This window comes from Mastacembelus armatus, chromosome 5 (assembly GCF_900324485.2).
Source record: "Mastacembelus armatus chromosome 5, fMasArm1.2, whole genome shotgun sequence".
NCBI lineage: Eukaryota > Metazoa > Chordata > Actinopteri > Synbranchiformes > Mastacembelidae > Mastacembelus > Mastacembelus armatus.
The window spans coordinates 2,483,429-2,497,413 of record NC_046637.1 but is presented as its reverse complement, the minus strand read 5'-3'; the positions used below and the strand labels follow the sequence as shown (position 1 = coordinate 2,497,413).

The 13,985-nt window shown below is 40.8% G+C and overlaps 1 protein-coding gene across 1 annotated transcript in view; it reads right to left on the bottom strand.

The window, feature by feature from the left end:
• The window catches only part of raly (RALY heterogeneous nuclear ribonucleoprotein), a 94,754-nt gene extending 81,137 nt beyond the window's left edge, over positions 1–13,617 (bottom strand). Inside the window, exon 1 of the mRNA XM_026307328.2 lies at positions 13,570–13,617. The gene's annotated coding sequence lies outside the window, so the exon portion shown is untranslated. The remainder of the gene's footprint in view (positions 1–13,569) is intronic.
• Between the last annotated feature and the right edge of the window lie 368 nt (positions 13,618–13,985).

The window sequence follows — 13,985 nt, the reverse complement described above, 5'->3', positions numbered from 1 at the left end:
TTGAATGAAGGTTTTTATTATTCAGGGAAAACAAAATCCAAAACTACATGGCCCTGTGTGAAAAAGTGTTGGCCCTCTAAACCTAATAACTGGCTGGACCACCCTTAGCAGCAACAACTGCTATCAAGCGTTTGCAATAACTTGCAATGAGTCTGTTCCAGCGCTGTGGAGGAATTTTGGCCACTCATCTTTGCAGAATTGGTGTAATTCAGCCACACTGGAGGGTTTTTGAGCATGAACCACCTTTTTAAGGTCATGCCACAGCATCTCAATCAGATTCAGGTCAGGACTTTGACTAGGCCACTCCAGAGTCATTTTGTTTTTCTTCAGCCATTCAGAGGTGGACTTGCTGGTGTGTTTTGGATCATTGTCCTGCTGCAGAACCCAAGTTCGCTTCAGCTTGAGGTCACGAACAGATGGCCAGACATTCTCCTTTAGGATTTTTTGGTAAACAGCAGAATTCATGGTTCCATTTATCACAGCAAGTCTTCCAGGTCCTGAAGCAGCAAAACAGCCCCAGACCATCACACTACCACCACCATATTTTACTGTTGGTATGATGTTCTTTTTCTGAAATGCAGTGTTACTTTTACACCAGACGTAATGGGACACACACCTTCCAAAAAGTTCAACTTTTGTCTCGACAGTCCACAGAGTAATTTCCCAAAAGTCTTGGGGACCATCAAGATGTTTTCTGGCAAAACTGAGACGAGCCTTTATGTTCTTTTTGCTCAGCGGCAGATTTCGTCTTGGAACTCTGCCATGCAGACCATTTTTGCCCAGCCTCTTTCTCATGGTGGAGTCATGAACAGTGACCTTAACTGAGGCAAGTGAGGTCTGCAGTTCTTTGGATGTTGTTGTGGGGTCTTTTGTGACCTCTTGGATGAGTCGTCGCTGTGCTCTTGGGTTAATTTTGGTCGGCCGGCCACTCCTGGGAAGGTTCTCCGCTGTTCCATGTTTTCACCTTTTCCAGATGGACAGATCTCAATTACTTTCTTCCTCATTTGTTTTTGGATTTCTTTGGATCTCGGCATGACGTCTAGCTTTTGAGGATCTTTTGGTCTACTTCACTTAGTCAGCCAGGTCCTATTTAAGTGATTTCTTGATTGCGAACAGGTGTGGCAGTAATCAGGCCTGGGTGTGGCTAGAGGAATTGAACTCAGGTGTGATAAACCACAGTTAAGTTATGTTTTAACGGGGGGGCCAACACTTTTTCACACAGGGCCATGTAGTTTTGGATTTTGTTTTCCCTTAATAATAAAAACCTTCTTTTAAAAATTGCATGATGTGTTTACTTGTGTTAACTTTGACTAATATTTAAATTTGTTTGATGATCTGAAACAAAGTGTTACAAACATGCAAAAAAATAAGAAATCAAGAAGGGGGCAATACTTTTTCACACCACTGTATATATGAAACAAAAAAGAGCAGAGGTCATTGTAAGTGTCTGAACCAATGATATGGTTTTTCTTGTGTAGGCAGTGTCTTCTTGGAATACTCTCTTCACTCACCGATCACTGACAACGTTCCCGAGATTGATCGATGAGGCTGCAAATGTAAAAGGAGTTTGCAGATAGTCTAGATGTAGTCATGTGATACAGCGCAAGCAAACACATCACTTATAGTTAGTTCCTGGAGATGGATTAAATGTTTTACACAGACCAGTGGATAGATAATACAAAGACCGTCCTGACAGTGTGACCAACCTGACAGATTGAAAGGTGCAGGGTTGGAGGGGCTCCAGGGATTGTTGTGTGGTGGATGCACAGAGAAATAGGTTTTAGGATGAATAAATAGATGATAGATGGAGGGAAAGGGAGCCAAAGCATTTGGCAGAAGTTGAGGTGGCGGCTCTGACAAAGCAATGTTTTACAAGATACGATGCAGCTGTGTGCATGGAGCACAGAGGCGGCCAGTAATAAGAAATAACTGCAAATGATGAGGTAGGTTAATACTTATCATCATTCATAACTACAACTTGCCCATACCTTGATGACTCAGTTGTAATTAGCGTGAGCTAAAGGTCAGAGAAATTTCTAAAAAAAAATCCAGTTTTCAAAGGGTTGTATCTGAACTGCATTTCCCAGAGATCAGCTGTCAGTCACACTGTGTGGGTAGAAGGCATGTTGGTGGTTTGTGTCACTCGAGGAAAACTGAACAATCTTACAGTGATACAGTCATTTTCTGTACCCTACCCTACCATCACTTAAACCACTTAAACTAAAAAACATCCAGCTAACAAAAAGCATTTGACTAAGTTTAGGGAAGTAGTCTAATATTACACTTAATAAACAGCAAACACAAGATGTAAATAAATGTGAGACTTGCTGTGTGTTTATAGCCTGAAGCTATAAATGTGTTTTATATAATCTTTTGTATGAAGTCGTATTCTATTGGCTGAATGTCATTTAAACCCCCGACATGGAAAAGAGGAGTTTACGACATGAGAAAGCTTAAGGCTTACTTATTAATTTTTTTTATGTTTTGTTTCCTTTGCAAACTTTTTGAACTAATTCAAAACAAATGTATCAATATCTTTTTAAATTAAGAACTAGGCCAGAATGTTTCTTTCCTTTATTTATTGGCCATTTTTACCCTAATAATTTACAATGTACACATTTGTCTTTCCATTCCCTTATGATTTTTGGTGAGTTAAATCATGTGGAACAGCAGATGTAATTAGGTGGTTATCTGGAAAGAAAGAACAAAAACACAGCAACAGTCAACAACAGCGATAAACAGATGATGCATGTAAACTGCTGGAAATAAGCCAATGATGGCGTTATTAATGCAAAGAACCTTCTAATGCCTGGGGAGTGTAATTTCACTGCACTAGTGGCCAATTTTGATTTGTGCGCGTGTGTGTGTGTGTGTGTGTGTGTGTGTGTAGGAGAGGTCACATTAATTACCTGGCTATCGGTTTAACAGCAGAAGGTAATGAAGCTGAACATGTGTGTCCCCTGCTTTGCTGCAGAGAAATGAGAAATGAGTTCAAAACATTTAGGCTGTTTCCTGACAAATGTTCTTTAACACGTTGACAGCATCAAACTTCGCTTTTATTCTAGCACCATCCATCCGTGTCTATACCCTGTATTCCTATCAAGCATCATCTTCATCATCGGCTGGAGCCAAAACCAGTTGATATTGGGTGAGAGGCAGTATACACCCTGGACAGATCTATCACGGGGCTGACACACAGAGACCAACACTCCCATTTCCACCTACAGTACAGGCAATAAACCTGCATGTGAGTGTGGAGGAGAAAACCCCCGCAGACATGGGGGGGAAACAGATAACCAGGTAACCACTGCCCCACCATGCCACCACAGCACCACTGTCAGGAAAAACTTGATTGAAGATGCCCTTTCACCTCCAACTTTCTATTCTTCTGCACCCTCAATTCTGCCTCAATCCCTGCTTTTCACCTCATTCAGCCTGTTTCCTCTTTACTGCATGTCATTACCTATCACCTCTTCCTCCATCCTTCAGTCCAGTCTTTCTGGCTTCTCCTTCTATTTCTCCTCCCCATCTCTACCTGCCCTCATCCCTCCCCACTCTTCTGTCCTCTAATACTTTTCCCTCATGCTACCTCTCCTTCCTCTTCTCTTTCCTTCTTCCAACCCCCCATATTTCAAGCCTGAGATGTTTAATCCTTGAATGGCTTAGTAACATTTTCATGAAAACTTCACCTCAGCTGCATCGATAATTCAACACCGGCCTAACTTTGTAAGTCATTAGACACACACAAATCTCTACAAGCTCTACAATGTCAGCCCTTATTTCTTCTCACTATTCTCCAGTGTTTTTACTTCTTACTTTGATCTCTCCTCCTTGCTTTTCTTTCCCCCTTTTAGTGTCAATGCATTTCCTTCCTTTTCTCCTTCTTTCCAACGTTTCCTCTCCCTCTTCTTTCTCATCTTAATTCTCTTCCTCTCTTCACTCCTTTAATCTCCTTTCCAGTTCTCTCTCTTCTTCTATCTGCTTCCCTCAATAAAGCTTCTATTCTCAAGCTTGTTGCTTCCTTATCGTTTAAGCCAACAACAACAACAAACCAGTAAAGGACAAAGGTTGACTGCTGTGTTGCTGAACACCGCCTTCACCCAGCTGATGGACAACCAGCATGTACGTTCTGCAGGGAATAATTCTCCATCCCAGCAGGTGGCGGTAGTCTGTATTTGTCATTTAAAGAGGTTAAGTGGAAGACCTATACTGCAGATATATAAACCATAAACAGAGCTACACTTGCCAACCATTTTCACACCACAGACGGTTTAAAGCTGCAGACAATATGTCTGATAAGAAGCTGAAGTTGGCGCTGGTGTTGTCAGCACTTGGGCTTTTGGTTGCTAAATGAGTGAAATCATAGATACCACACTGATCCACTAAGGTGAACAGCCAATCAGAGCTGTCTCTGTCAGCGAGAGGGTTTAACACATTGAATCAGTCAAAAAGCAGCAGACGGCACTCAGACTAGTGCTGACAGCACAGGACAAATCAGGGCGATGGACCACCATTAACCAGATGTTGGCCACTGGCTTGGTGTTTCACAGATCCAGAGGTGAGACTAAAAACTGACTATAATAGGAATCCAAGCACTTCCTGGTCAACATCATCATATTGTGCTCTGCAGTACCATCTGAAAGTATTCGGACCTTTTTAACTTGTTTCATATGTCTGTTAGGAAAACAAACAGTTGCTACCAGGCAGCCAGAGAATAAACTGAAGTTTGACATGGAGTAGAAATAGTGGCCAAATGAAAACCAGGCCTGCACAACATGAGGCAATTTACATTAACAGTGTTCAGTACTGCAATGATGATTTAACTTGCGATCAGTTAAATCATAAGTGTTTCTGCTTTAACAGATACTGTTGAGAACACTCAGCAATATAGTATCACCAACAGACTGTAGCTGCTTAGACCAGTAAATTATTAACCACAAAGTTCAGGTGATCAGGTCAGCTATTCCTGCAGAGTCGCTGCAGCAAGAATGACTGATGATGATTTTTCTTATTCATCGTGTTTCGGGCAGTGTTTTCTGATGGGCCTGTGCGTTTTCATATCGCGATGATAATGAAGACACGATTTATTGGTGTTTTTATTTCATCATTTATTTCATTTTTTTTTCATTGTTTTTTTCAGCTCTACTGAAAACCACACATAAGGAGTGAGATGTCCAAAATGCTCAGCCAGCAGCTGAAGAAGAGTGGACTTGAGCAGTACGAGCTACGGTTTGTGCTTTAGTTGGAAAAAGGAGGCAACAAAACAGAAAAGTGCTCCCAGAACAGAAGCTTCTTCCTGTGTCCTTTCATGATGCATTTTGGGTCGTTTGAATCTTCCTTTGTGTGAAAAGAAACCAAACAAAGAGAAAAAAGCAGCTACTCTCTGTCTGTAGGTTTGAAAAGGCAATAAGATGTTTTGCAGCTGAATGTTTGACACCCTAACAAAGCCATCAGTGGACGCTCAGCAACATTAAGTGAAATAAACAACAAATGAGATGGTGCAGATGGGGAGAGGTACAAAGGGGAAAAGAAAGGAGAGGCATCCATTTCTTTCTGCTGAATCAGGGAGATGGCTGACCCTAAATGTCAGGACTCCTTATGAGCACACACACACACACACACGGCTGTGAATTGAGAAATGAAAGACAGCCCAGGCAATTTGCATTAATAAGAGTTTACATTAAGATTTTGGCAAAGCCAGAGAGGAACTGAGAATATCGGAGAGTGGGAGAGATGCTGACAAAGACAACGAATGAAAGAAAGAAAACAGACAAAAAACAGACAGTCAGTCGATTACTCAGTAAACAGCCAAGTACATCACCGTTCAGTCAAGCAGCTGCACAAAAGCATATTCATGAGCTCAAGCGAACAAGAGAGAAAACAGCATTGTTAAAAAGAAACATGGTTGTTTCTGGCGTCATTACGCTTTGTTGTCAGGCAGCTGACGGTGAAACATCCAGTGTCAGAGCACCTTTAAATGCTGTACCATGCTGTACCATCAGGTAACAATGACATAACCATGTGCATCACAACATATCCACATCTCATGCAGCTTTCAAGCTGATTTTCACAATACACATACACAATAAATCAGAAACCAGCGAATATCAACCTGCAGTCGATGTTGAAGCAGCCTGTCTCCAGATTTTAGTTTCGGAGATTAACATATACAAAAGCAGTGGATCCATTTACCACTCTTCAACTGTGAGGGATGTTTACTGACCCTTTACTTTTTTGGTGCTGACCAAAATGTGGTGACATTCATGTGTGTATTCCTGTTTTATTATGTCTTGTAACTGTATTTGATTCAGAGAAAGATCAGGCATATACATGTTTCAGTTACAATAAGCAATTAAGAACTTTGGCTTTTTGTTAAAATAACAAAAGCAAAAATGGAGTTTGTACATAAAGCAAGTTCTTAAATACCCAAAACAGAATTCTTTTGGTAATGCTTCAAAAACACATGAAACCCAGCTGCATTAAAAAGGTCATTTAGACAGAAAGGCATCTGCTTAGCCAGTCATCAAACCAGCCAGTAACCAAGGTTGGGAAATATGAAAAAACATGAGCTGTGCATGTGTTTCATGTCTACACTTCGGTGCGAGTCTCCCTGGAAAAGCACATGTGCAGGAACATCCTCCACCGTTAACCCCCATCTGCTCTGAAATGATGCTGAGCTGGCTGCTGCACACACTCACGCATGTGTGTGTGTGTTAGTGTGTCACGCTTGAATTCCTCAGAGCAGTGAGGATGTAGTTAGTGCTCTGGGCGTGGGACTTTACTTACTGCAGTGTGTGTCGTTCTCTAGACGGACACAGGAAGCAACAAATAGTTGTTTTAAGTAATGAAGTGAAGAACCTGAATGGGGGGGGCAGATAAACTAAAGTCACTGTCTGCATTTTGTCACGTAAACAATATAATTCCAGTCAAGATCATGTGATCCTCCTGAAGCAGTTTTGGTTTTGCACTGGACGCCACATCCTGGTGTCTGGGATCATATGACAAAAACTTCCTCAGGCTTGAGCTAAGATAATAAAACTAATGCCCTGTTTGGTATTAAAGCAGCAAATCCTAAACTAACTAGGAATCACATCCTATTTTACGTCATCAAACTTATCGCAGATCCTAAATCAACATTTATGTCTGTTACCTAGCAACAGCTGCTAATGTTCTTGTCTTCTCTCGCCAAGCGGATTCATAGCGCATTCGCTATTCTCACTGAAACACAAAAATAGAACAAAAACTGTATCAGTAACAAGCAGCCATGTTACTAAATAATGTTGGCACTTCTTAAATTGCGGGACACAGCAGGTTTTGATATTTTTGCTGTTGGTGGCCACGTCACTCTATCCTTTAGCAAAACAAGCAGAGCACATTTATAGCTGCACCACAACCAGGATACCCCTGTGGCCCCGGGTGGGCCTCTCTGATGCTGGGCTGCTGGGCTAACTGCAGGAAAATGGCCCAGGGCAGCCTGGATCTACTAACAAGCATGTTATCTTCAAATGGCATACATCATTAGACTCTGCCATAATACTAATCCTCTCATTGAATAAGTTCTACCTGCTGACATTATGCTGTTTGCTTACAAGCAGAGAGCGACCATATGGGCTAAACAAGCTAACATGATGTGCTGGAGAAGTCAAAGTCAAGAACAATTATCCTGAAGTCTGGAGAGTTTCAATTTTGGGAAGTGAGGATTCCTGTATAATACACTTTCCCTGCTTACACACCTCATGTTAGGAGGAGAACTTTGACCTGAAACTGTTTACCTGGAATGGCTTTTTTCCTAAATCAGGTGCTAACGTTTACCACGGTCACCAAACAGTTAAGGCAGATCTGCAGTAATACAGCTCCTGGTTTACATCCAGCAGGGAACCTTTGCTGCATAGAATTTGCCACCTCTCTCTTCCAATATGTCCTGTTCTCTTCAGTAATGGCATAAGAAAGTTGGCTCTGGATCTCAGACCTGGACTTGGGAAACCTGATGGTTGTGGCTTCAAAGGAAGTGATGAATCACAGGAGGAAAATTCAGTGTAATGTGTAACTGGCCAAAGAAAGCTTGTATCTTATTTTGTTGACCCATGATGTTTAATGCCCCTAAACTCTCCAACGTTTTCAGTCCAGCACAGGACACATTTTAATGCTTCTGCTGCCATGGCATTGCAGACTAAAGCCTTCACAGACTGATTTGGCCATAATGCCAGGTGACAGTCTGCCAAGATGAGTGACAGGTGTGACAGAAAATGTGCCTACTATGACAGGTGTGTTTTTAAAAATGATCACTGTGGATGCGACAGCTTTAATATAAAAATCAATTTCAGATGTTTACACTTCCTTGCACACAATGTTAAGATTATTTTTCCCTTTTGCTATACGTGTGCCATGTTAAACAATTTTCTGTGTTTACATTATCAAAACATATCTCCTGCCATTTGAAGGCATTTGGCTGCTGCTCTTAACAGCACTTCAGTTCTTTCTGATATTAGGCATTTCCTGGAAACACTTTTTGTTCCAATTGCAGCTCTCCTTTTGGACACCAACTTTTCTGCATACAAATTGTTTGGGCCTTAATGAAACCACTAACTGCCTTTACAAATCAGAAAAAAACTGAGTTCAGTCTTTGTATCCTCCCCTGCTCAAATGGCTGTGAGTGGCTGAAATGCTTGTAGGAAAAGCAAACAGATGCATGTCAGTCATGTATTTGTAACAACTTATAAATTATTTGCAGCTGTAATATCTTTGAAATGATGACCTCAAACTGACTCCAAACCAACACATCTAATAATTCTCGCAGTCTTTAATCATTTCTACTTGATATTCTGCATTTCCTGCAGAGGTTTCTGTATATTTCCATTTCTGACATACTGATCATCTTTCTGGGACCAATTCAGAAAATGTTAATGGTTTAAAATAGCTCCTATTTGTATGTTTAGCTCATGATATATGGGAAATCGCGCCATTACTGCACAAGTTATTTTTTCAGCAAGGCCAGATAATCAGCTTCCGTTGTTTTTACATTTTTCAAACTATGGGGGCAATTTTCTAGCTGTCAGAGGCACAGTTTAATGAATCAAGAGGAAATAGTAATATAGAGGATTTACGGAAAATGCCGTAACACTGTTTGTATTGGAATTGATGTCCTTTTCTTTTGCATTGTATGTGATAAATTGAAGTGCCTCATCATTAGGTGCAAAAAATCTTGTTTATAACAGAGTACAGAATATATATGCATAGAAGTTGTGAAATAGCTGCAGGTTTTGAAAGTGTTCTAGGAGGTTAAATGAGCTGAGTCCATAATAAAATGTCCACAGGCAACAGAAATGCAAAGAGTACTAATACTTCTTTCATGGCTGAAAGAAGTTCTCATTGGAGTGAATGAGAAGTGAAATTCAGGAGCAGATTTGTGAGTGATTTTTCCTAAATGAGTTCAAATCTAGAGCACTGTGCTTTGTTGCAGCTCCAGAAAATCCCACTGGATCCCACTACACACTGCCTTAAGCACCTCTGGTGGGTTGTTGTAAACAATGGAGGCACACGTATGCATCCATTAGTGTAACAGCTGGATCCAATTTCTGCAGATTGTGGCAAAATAAAATGGCCATAATCATAAACCATGTATTTTCCCCCAAATATGTGCATCTACACATGCAATGCAGCACAACAGATTCTTGGTATTTTCTTCATTATCCATTCTGCATTGTTGCTCCACAAGGAAATTACTACCACAAAGAATAAAGTTTTAAAAAAACAAAAAAAAAAAACAACAACTAATCTTGCACTTACAAAGGAGCACAAAGCCTGAGTTCTACAACCTATGTTTGTATTACAGGATCCCTTTTCAAGAGGAATATAATATATACAGCAGCAGACCCTGCTCTAGAAAGAGAAGAAGGCTGCTGAGTCCAAACTGAATTGACCCCTAGAGCTCTGCTGATAATCAGAGATGCAGAGAATGAACATCCAGGTCATTGTTTTTACAGAAGTGCCACATCTGGCGTTAATACAAATGACACATACTGCATGTCAAGTGCAAAGCAAATCAACTTTATTGACGCACGTATGTACGATGAAACTGTACAAACATTTGCTCTATAATTTAACTAAATCATGGACCCGATGTGAAAGTGTAGTAAATAAAAATCCTGCTTGCTGAGAAACACACACTGTACCAAGAATCACAAACACGCAGCTAAAAGCATCTGCTGAAGGCTGATGTGTTATATGTGCATTTCCAGGGAGCTCCAAAATGGACATGAACCACAGAGCTGAACGTTCTAAACACGAGCATCTATCAAATTAAATTTCCACTACTAGCAAACCGATTTAAAGCAGGAGCAGGACATGAGATGCTAATATACAACACCTGGCACTTTGAGACACTCTGGGCTGTAAACTCAAGTGGGAAAAGAACTTCCCTACAAAAATGCATATGATTAACTCTATCTATTAATGTACACAGAAGTGAATTTCATATTACTGAATATACCAGAATCAGCCTTCAATGAACTTCCTACCAGCTTGACTGAAATAGTCACTGAAAGCTGAGAATATGTAGCAAAAACTCTAAAACCTTTTTCCCACTGCTTAGAATCTACATTTAACAACACTGTCTTATTGTTTTGTGTGCAGAGTCAATAAATCAAGCGCAACACTGCAAAGCCCACTAATGAGTTTCTACATATGGAGTCAAAGTGCAGAAACATCTATTTATCATCACCACAGAGGTGATAATTAACAAGATTTAAATCATTAATTATTTACCCCTGTTTTCATTTTTCTCTTTACTAATAACACAGCAGCATGAACACACATCGATGACGAACGAGCCGAGTGCACCATTTCCTCTGCACTGTAGCGATCACTGACAGTTTTTGTTGTCACTCAGCTGTGTATCTGCTTTACTGTGCTACCAGCAAGTGTTAAATTATTGCTGGTGGGAACTTTCCATCTCCAAGTTTTTTTATTTTATTTTTTGCTTTCCCGTGATTTGAAGCTTTATAGGCACCTTTATGGTGGAATTTTTCAACCGCTAAGGCTGTACAGAGACTATAGGTGCTGAGAGAAAAAACTGCAGCCCACTCATTCATTTCACTGGAACGACTGCACCATGCAGCTGTCAGCGCAGCTCTAAACCAGGTGAAATTTACTAATATGGAGCTAAAAGCAGTTGGGAAGGAAATAGAACAGGTACAGGTGGAAAAATAAACTACACTAGTTCAATACAAGATTGGGTTGAGTTGTCCCAGTACAATAATACAACCACAGAAAGGTGTCTTGAAAGAGAGCAGCAGGTGTACTGGACCTTCATTGTCATGGCTATAATAATAAACAAGTCATGGTTTTGGTACAAAAAGATGTGGTTATATAATTACCAGGGAGATCTTTGTTCATGCTATGGGTTTTTGGAGGGGGAAAAAAAAAAGTCTAAGTCCTGTCATCAGTGTGGTGCCCAAACAGCATCCTCCCTCTCTGCTGTTTGTATTATTTCACTGTAAAATTCTATAAACTATCAATACTAACAATCAATAATACGAGTTATAGTTTGGCTTTGTGCATCACTGGTACTTTCACAACCAGAGCTAATGCGTTCTGGCTCAATCCAAATAGAGATGAATGGGGAGTAAAATCCCCCAGTTTGGTCACAGCATAATGCTCAGCAAAGCCCCGCCCATCTTCAACCTGAGCAGAGGTCTAATCAGCCAGTTATTGAAAAATATGAATTAATGGAGCTTTAACAGCTGGTGGTCGACAACTGAAAGACTAAATTATGTGTTTGCCAAATAACTGGCTTTGGAAACAAGAATAGCACAATTTGTAATTAAGCATTGCACTACAAATTGAGTAAAAATCACATCTACTTCTAAATATAGTGCACACTTATTATTTTCCATACAGACCATCCTTTAACAGACCAGGATCATAAGTCTACTTATATATGCTGTTTGAGAATAATAAAAATGACTAACACACAATCCAGCAGCAGCAGCAGGAGCCTGCAGCCTCACTGATCTTTATCCTGCAGACTCTTTTCCCCTGAGCCTCGCAGTCCTGCCTGGCTGCAGCTTTCTGCACAACAGCAGCTCCACACACCACAGTGCATCTCCGACTGTGCACACCAAACACACACAAACATGTTTTCATGTTGCTGTGTTGGGCAGGGATAAGGACCATTGCATTCTGCTTTTTTTTTTTTTTTTTTTTTTTTTTTTTTAAACTTTTTTGATTTGATTTTACCTTTAGAAATATTCACAAACTTTTTTTTTTCTAATGTGTGACAACACTATTTCCATGTGAAAATGTAATTTATTGACTCATGAAGCCCAGCTGGTGTCTTTCTCCTCCCAGCACTGTAGATACATTCACTTACTTCTTATGTTTTCTCTTCACTTTTCAATGTGTTTTCACAATTTTCACACATTTCCATCTTTTTAATGGCGAAGCACTTTTAGCTGGGAATCAACACATCACACATTTCAGTCAGCTGCAAACAGCACTGTATCCAGAACTAATCCAGGGAAGTAAATTTCCCATACCATATGGTTACCATTAAATGCACCATTGTAGCATAATTGTTAACCATCTATAACCATGAAAAGAAATAACATACGCCTTTAAATGTTATTCCTGGATATTCCTCTTGTTTTGTTTACCTTGACCAATAAATGAGCAACAGCTTAAATGCACAGGAATTCAATCTGATCGTCAGTACATGCAGGTGCCAAAACAATTCTGGAAAACAACAAGTTCAGACTGAAGGTTTATAAGAGGATGTTATGAAAATACGTCCAGAGTGTAGGCGGTTCAGACGTCAGACAACACGGAGAAATAACGAGTCTGCTGATATTAACCATCAGAGGTGCAGAGTGGAATATGACAGGAACAAACCCGACCTGTCAGCTCCTCTGGGTCTGCTTCATCAAGGACAACAGTGAAACAGGCTGCTGAAGTGTTAGTGTGTCTGCAAACACACATTCACACACGGACACTGACCGAGATTCACAAATGTTCAGTAAATAACAAAAAAACAAAACAAAACAAAAAAAAAAAAAACAGTCCCAAAAGAAACATGAGCAGCTCCGTGGATGAAGATCAGCTGTCCGTGCAACACCTGCCCATTATCACCAGCAGCAGCATCCTGATCGCGGCGGTCTGCCTGCTGCTTGCGCAACATTCAAGTTTAAGACATTTAAATCCCCCTGGGCTTTTATAAAAAGATGGGGAAAAATAATCACACTGCACGATTGAGATAAGAGGGTGAACAGAAGAATAAAACGCACGAAAATCAAAACAAATCTTGTAAGATCACACATAAAAATACATTTTCGTAAAGAAGCGACAAAACATCACAAAAATCAATAAAAGAAATGAACCCAAGAAAAACGAGCTCGTGGGTTTTGAACATAAATACTGGAGCAGGTAAAGCGGCGGGTAAAAGCTCCGGTAAAGACTCGCAGGACTAGAGACAGAGAGATCCAACAGCCGAAGAGTAAAAATAAGAAGTGAGAAACCAAACCAGCAAAGAAGAAATAAGGAGGAGAAGAAAAGAGGAAGAGAGAACTGACCTACCAACGCAGGAGGTACAAACGCTCAAAGAGGCTGAAGCGAGGCACCGTGCAGGAGGCGATGCTCAGTGTGCGCTCGGTAACCGGGCTGAAGCTCCGACTGCGCGCCGCCGGCCACTGGGGCGGAGATGTACAGCAGCAAAGCGCCGACTGGAGCGAACCACTGAGCGCTGCCAGGGAGGGGGATGTCCGGTCAGCTCCGTGCGTAATTTGGCACATGGCTAAAAAGCGCACTAACCGAGAATAGAGACTGTTTAGAGTACATCCTCGCAAAAAGTCTAATTTACTAAATCAAACAGACATTCCGTTGCAGTTTTCAACATTGCCTACACAGTCAAGCTGATAGGTGAACCTCTGCGCAGGAAAACTAGCTGCGTATCTTCGGTCTCAACTCATTCCAGTCGGTTACCTGGTCTGTTA